This window comes from Piliocolobus tephrosceles, chromosome Y, assembly GCF_002776525.5.
Source record: "Piliocolobus tephrosceles isolate RC106 chromosome Y, ASM277652v3, whole genome shotgun sequence".
Lineage (NCBI taxonomy): Eukaryota > Metazoa > Chordata > Mammalia > Primates > Cercopithecidae > Piliocolobus > Piliocolobus tephrosceles.
Genome location: NC_045456.1, coordinates 4,638,226 through 4,644,469, shown reverse-complemented (window position 1 = coordinate 4,644,469; position 6,244 = coordinate 4,638,226). Strand labels below are relative to the sequence as shown.

The window sequence follows — 6,244 nt, the reverse complement described above, 5'->3', positions numbered from 1 at the left end:
GAGAGCACCTCTCCCCTTCCCCGCCAACCACCACCAGGAATGTCAGATGTCAGGTGACCATCAGGTGATGGTCAGTCGGTTAACTGTCTCTCTAAAATAATAATTGGTCACAGCCAGCACCACGGAAAAGCAGTTTCCCAATAGATAAAAACACCTGAAACTGATGATCAGCAGCTTCCCAATAAGAGCTCAGGAATTGGGCGAGTGGGCTGGAGCATGTGCATTAAGGGGCAAAAATGGAGGAGTTTAAGTGTATATGACCTTCTGGGGGCATTCTATTGGTAAAGGGAAGAACGCCTCAGGTGAGCATGCGTACACCTCCAATAAACACACTGCGCATGCTCACCGCCCAATTGCTGGCAGGCCACCGCACATGTGGGCAGCCCCGCTGAGGGAAGAATCAAGGGAAAAAGGATGCAAGATGTGAGAAGTAGGCCAGCATATACAACCCCAAGTCCAAGGTGAAATGAGGCACTGGACCGCCAAGACGAGCCCTTGGCACTCTTCCAAGTGTACGTTACTTTCTTTTCATTCCTGCCCTAAAGCTTTTATTATTATTATTATTGAGACAGGGTCTCACTCTGTTGCCCAGGTTGGAGTGCACTGGTGCAATCTCAGCTCATTGCAGCCTCTGCCTCCCGGGTTCAAGCAATTCTTGTGCCTCAACCTTCCGAGTAGCTGAGATTACAGGCATACACCACCACACCCAGCTAATATTTGTATTTTTGTGGAGACAGAGTTTTGCCATGTTGCCCAAGCTGCTCTCAAACTCCTGGACTCAAATGATCTGCCCACCTTGGCTTCCCAAAGTGCTGGGATTACAGGCGTCAGCCACTGCCCCCAGCTGGCTCTAAAGCTTTTTAATAAACTCACTCCTGCTCTGAAACTTGCCTCGGTCCCTTTTTCTGCCTTATGCCCCTCAGTTGAATTATTTCTTCTGAGGAGCCAAGAATTGAGGTTGCTGCAGAACCATATGGATTCACTGCCAGTGACGGGGTCTCTTGGGTTTTCAAGGTAGACAATTATAGCATCAGCAAATGGAATTCATTTATATCTCTTCTTTTAGGATTGCCAGCTTTAGCAAACAAAAATACAGAATGCCCAGCTAAATATGAATCTCAGATAAATAAGGAATAATTTTTTAATATAAGTATGTCCCAAGTACTGTATGGCACATACTTATATTAAAAAGTGATTCATGATTCATTTGAAATTCAAATTTACCTGGGTGTTCTGTATTTTATCTAACAACCCTCTTTCTTTCCCAGTGAGGATGCCTGCTGCTTTCTTTTCTTTTTATGTTGCATTTGCTGAAACCTCTAAGACTGGTTCTCATTCTGGACCACACATTAGCATCAGCCAGGAAGCTTTAATAAAACAAAAAAAACAAACCAAAAAACCCTCCAATGGCAGGCCCTTAGGGTCAGAGATTTAATTGGTGTGTATATAGACATAGATTTAAAAGCGTCCCAGGTGATTCTAATAGGCATCTGGGGTTGAGAACCACTGCCTTAAAACAATGGTAAATAATAATGTTAGTAAGCATCAAGAATCTTATTCTTGATTTTAATGAAATATTTCCAGTGTTTTGACATTTAAAATAACACTTGTTGTTGGTTTTTAGTAAATATCCTTAGTTTTGTTTACATAGTTTCCATCTAGCCCTGTTTAAGTTTTCATTAGGAATGGTTGCTTTTAGCACCTATTAATATGATTATGTGGTTTTGAGAAAAGAAAAATAGAACAGTCTGGGCTATGTGAGGCCTGCAGGCCCAGAAAGACATGAATATGGGACTTTCATTCCTCCCTGCTCCCCCTCTCCCCATGCCTGGGGGCAATTGTTTAAAGTCATTTTGTTCCCAACCAGCTGTCTCACCCTTTGCCTTCTTGTTCCTAGAAATTGGGTTGGTTTATTTTTTCTTTCTTTTTTTTTGAGACGGAGTCTCGCTCTGTTGCCCAGGCTGGAGTGCAGCGGCACATCTCAGCTCACTGCAAGCTCCACCTCCCGGGTTCACGCCATTCTCCTGCCTCAGCCTCCCGAGTAGCTGGGACTACAGGCGCCCGCCACCTCGCCCGGCTAGTTTTTTTTGTATTTTTAGTAGACACGGGCTTTCACCATGTTAGCCAGGATGGTCTCGATCTCCTGACCTTGTGATCTGCCCACCTTGGCCTCCCAAAGTGCTGGGATTATAGGCGTGAGCCATCACGCCTGGCCCTGGTTTGTTTATTCAAGATGGGGTCTCTCTCTTTCACCCAGGCTGCAGTGCAGTGGCTTGATCTCAGCTCACTGCAGCCTCTACCACTCAGGCTCAAGCGATCCTCCTGCCTGAGCCTCCCGAGTAGCTGGGACCACAAGAGCACACGACCATGCCCAGCTAATTTTTTAATTTTTTGTAGAGACGGGGTCTCCCTATGTTGCCCAGGCTGATCTTGAACTCCTGGGCTCAAGCGATTCACCTGCCTTGGCTTCCCAAAGTGTTGGGATTACAGGCATGAGCCACTGCCTGCCCTGGAATTTATAATACAAAGAACAATGTATGTAGCCCCTCTGTAGTTTGTTATTTTAATGTAAATTCTTGGTAAACAACTCAGGAACTGCCTCTTCCTTTCCTTTAAAAATCCACTCGCAACTGCCACTAATCCAGAGTGTATAGTCAGGGCAACTTGAATCTATTCTCTTGAGGACTAATCTCTAACCTTTTTTCCCTCTTGCTCAAATTCCTGTCTAAGGGACCTGGGAAGTTACACCATAACATCACAAACCGTATAACATCACAAACCCTAACATCTCATCAGGTGAATTTTATTTAACTCTGTATAACGTGTTACTTTCCAACCTGACTGGCATAACACCACCCGACAGAAAAAATGAAGATACTGCTAGTGAAGTGGTGGGAGCAGCAGCTATAGAGCTGCTGGAGGAGAGAAACGTTGCTGCGTGGTTAGAAAAAATAGTTGGGCCAGGCTTGGTGGTTCACGCCTGTAATCCCAGCACTTTGGGAGGCTGAGGCAGGTGGATCACAAGGTCAGGAGTTCAAGACCAGCCTGGCCGATATGGTGAAACCCCATCTCTAATAAAAATACAAAAATTAGCCAGGCGTGGTGGGGGGCGCCTGTAATCCCAGCTACTTGGGAGGCTGAGGCAGGAGAATCGCTTGAACCCAGGAGATGGAGGTTGCATTGAGCTGAGATCACACTACTGCACTCCAGCCTGGGCAACAGAGTGAGACTCTGTCTCAAAAAAATAAATAAATATAAAATAAAAATATATATTATATATATATTTGGAGATCATCCCATTCCACAGTATGAGGTGAACCCACGGACCACAGAGATTTTACATCACCTTTCAGAACGCAACAGGGTCCGAGACAGAGACGTCTACCTGGTAATAGAGGACTTGAAGCAGAAAGCAAGTGAATACAAGTCAGAAGCCAAGTATCTCCAAGACCTTCTCAAGGAGAGTGCGAATTTTTCCCCTGCCAGTCTCTCTAGCACTGGTTCCAGGTATCTGAATGCTTTGGTTGGCAGTGCGGTAGCCCTCGAAACAAAGGATGCCTCACTAACTAGTTTTATCCCTACAGTGAATGATTTGACCTCTGATCTCTTTCATACCAAATCCAAAAGTGAAGAAATCAAGATTGAACGGGAAAAACTTGAAGAAAAATCTAACTGCAACTTTAGTGTTAGAAAAATGTCTACAAGAGGATCTCAAGAAAGCAGAGTTGCATCTGTCTACACAAAGGGCCAAAGTTGATAATCGTCGTCAGAACATGGACTTTCTAAAACCAAAGTCAGAGCAATTCAGATCTGGAATCAAAGCAGCAGAGGAGCGACTTTCAACCAGAGGCGCAGATGCTTCTCTGTCTCATCAGTCCCTAGTAGCACTGTCAGAGAAACTGGCAAAATGAAAACAACAGACTGTACCTTTGAAGAAAAAATTGGAGTCCTAGTTAGACTTCATGCCGAATCCATCTCTTGCTCAAGTGAAAATTGAAGCAGCAAAGCGAGAATTAGATAGCATCGAAGCTGAACTTACAAGAAGAGTAGACATGATAGAACTGTGACAAGAGCCAAATAAACAACCTTTTCCCTAAGAAAGTAAATTGAATAGGACTTTACAGAGTTCTTTTTCCTCTTGGCATTTCTTAATAACAAAATTTTCTGTGTTCTTAGATTACAGGATGTCATGAGTGATAGAATATGGTTTCTAACTGTGTATTGCATTTTTGTGCCCAAATACATCATTTTCATTAAAAAAATCAAAATATCTTACCCCAAAATATGGTTTTTTTGCCATATTTTGAAACGGCCCTGGAAAGCCATCTTTGGTGGGGGAAGTTTGCATCTGTAAAGAATCCCCATTAATATAACTAGATCTTCCCCTTCCAGGCCCTCCCAATCCCGAAGAGATAAACTGAGAGTCTGGCACCTTTTAAAGGTCTGAATAGGAAACATTTGCCATCTATTGTCTCTAAGGACATTCATCTGTGACACTTCCTATCAGCCTTAGTCTCTACAATCCCTTATCTTAACCCAGACACTCTATTGATACCAGGTTTTTTTTTTTTTTTTTTTTTTTTTTTTTTTCTTTTTGAGACGGAGTCTCGCTCTGTCGCCCGGGCTGGAGTGCAGTGGCCGGATCTCAGCTCACTGCAAGCTCCGCCTCCCGGGTTTACGCCATTCTCCTGCCTCAGCGTCCCAAGTAGCTGGGACTACAGGCGCCCGCCAGCTCGCCCGGCTAGTTTTTTTGTATTTTTTAGTAGAGACGGGGTTTCACCGTGTTAGCCAGGATGGTCTCGATCTCCTGACCTTGTGATCCGCCCGTCTTGGCCTCCCAAAGTGCTGGGATTACAGGCTTGAGCCACCGCGCCCGGCTGATACCAGGTCTTTAGATAATAATTTTACTCTCAACCAGTTGCCAATGAGAAAATATTTGAACCCACCTGTGACTTGAAAGCCCCCACTTAGAGTTGTCCCACCCTTCCAGATCCAACCAATGTATATCTCACATGTACTGATTGATGTATTATGTCTCCTGAAAACATATAAAACTAAGCTGTAACCCAGCCACCTTGGGCACATGTTCTCAGGACCTCTTGAGACTGTGCCTCAGGCCATGGCCACTCATATTTGGCTCAGAACAAACCTCTTTAAATATTTTTATAGCGTTTCACTCTTTTTGTCTACAGTCCTGGGTTGCAGTCCTTATGCTTGGCCCAAATAAACTCTACTCAGATGAATTTTGCCTCAGATGCTGGGCACAGTGGCTCACGCCTGTAATCCCAACACTTTGGGAGGCTGAGGCAGGAGGATCACTTGAGCTCAGGAGTTTGAGACCAACCTGGGCAACACAGTGAGACCCCATTTCCAAAACAAATAAAAGAAGTATTAAAAAATGTGCCTCAGCTTCTTCTTTTTAGGATGGCAGTTTTCTCCTTTAGTTCATTGATGCAAAGAATCATGTTGCTAGGTTTCTTCATGTTGAAGAACTTTCCAATTCTGTTGTTCAATGCCAAAGTCTGTTTGCTAATATTTTATTTAGACTTTGCATCTATATTTATACATTAAGTTGAAGCTGAGGATCTGTTATTATTGTTGGAATTACCATGGTCTGATTTTGGTATTTAAGTAAGGTTGGCTTTGTAAAATAAACTGGTGACCTTTGTATCTTTTCTTCCTACTTTCTGAAATAGTTGAAATTGTTGCTACTCAAAGTGTGGCCCATGAACCAACAATATCTGCCTCACCTGGGGCTTGCTAGAAATGCAGAGTTTAGGGCCCTGTCCCAGCTCTATTGCATCTGAATCTGCATTTTAACAAGAGCCACAGGTTATCTGTGTACACATTCATTTTGAGAGAAGTGGGTACAAATACCATTAGACTCATTTGTCCACTAAAGGTTAGATAAAACTCAGCCATGGGCGATGTGGTCCTCGTGCCTGTTTCACGGTGGATTGCTACTCCCCTTCCCGGTCTCTTCTGTGATAATTGTTCTATTTCAGTCATTGATCTATTTTGGTAACTTCAATTGTGCAAAGAAATCATCTATTTCCTCTAAATTTTTCAAATTTACTTGTTACTGCTTCTTAGGATTTTTTAAAATTTGCAGTTATGTCACCTTTCTGACTCCTCCTCTTGTGAACTTCTGCTTTCTTTCTCTTTTTCTTGATCTGGCTTATAAGAGATTTGTGTCTATCGTTAGTTTTTTTTGAGACAGAGTCTTGCTCTTGTTGCCCAGGCT

The 6,244-nt window shown here is 43.4% G+C and overlaps 1 pseudogene; it reads left to right on the top strand.

Moving 5' to 3' along the window:
• Nucleotides 1–973: 973 nt before the first annotated feature.
• On the top strand, nt 974–4,067 carry LOC111531704 (annotated as a pseudogene).
• The last annotated feature ends 2,177 nt before the right edge of the window (nt 4,068–6,244 follow it).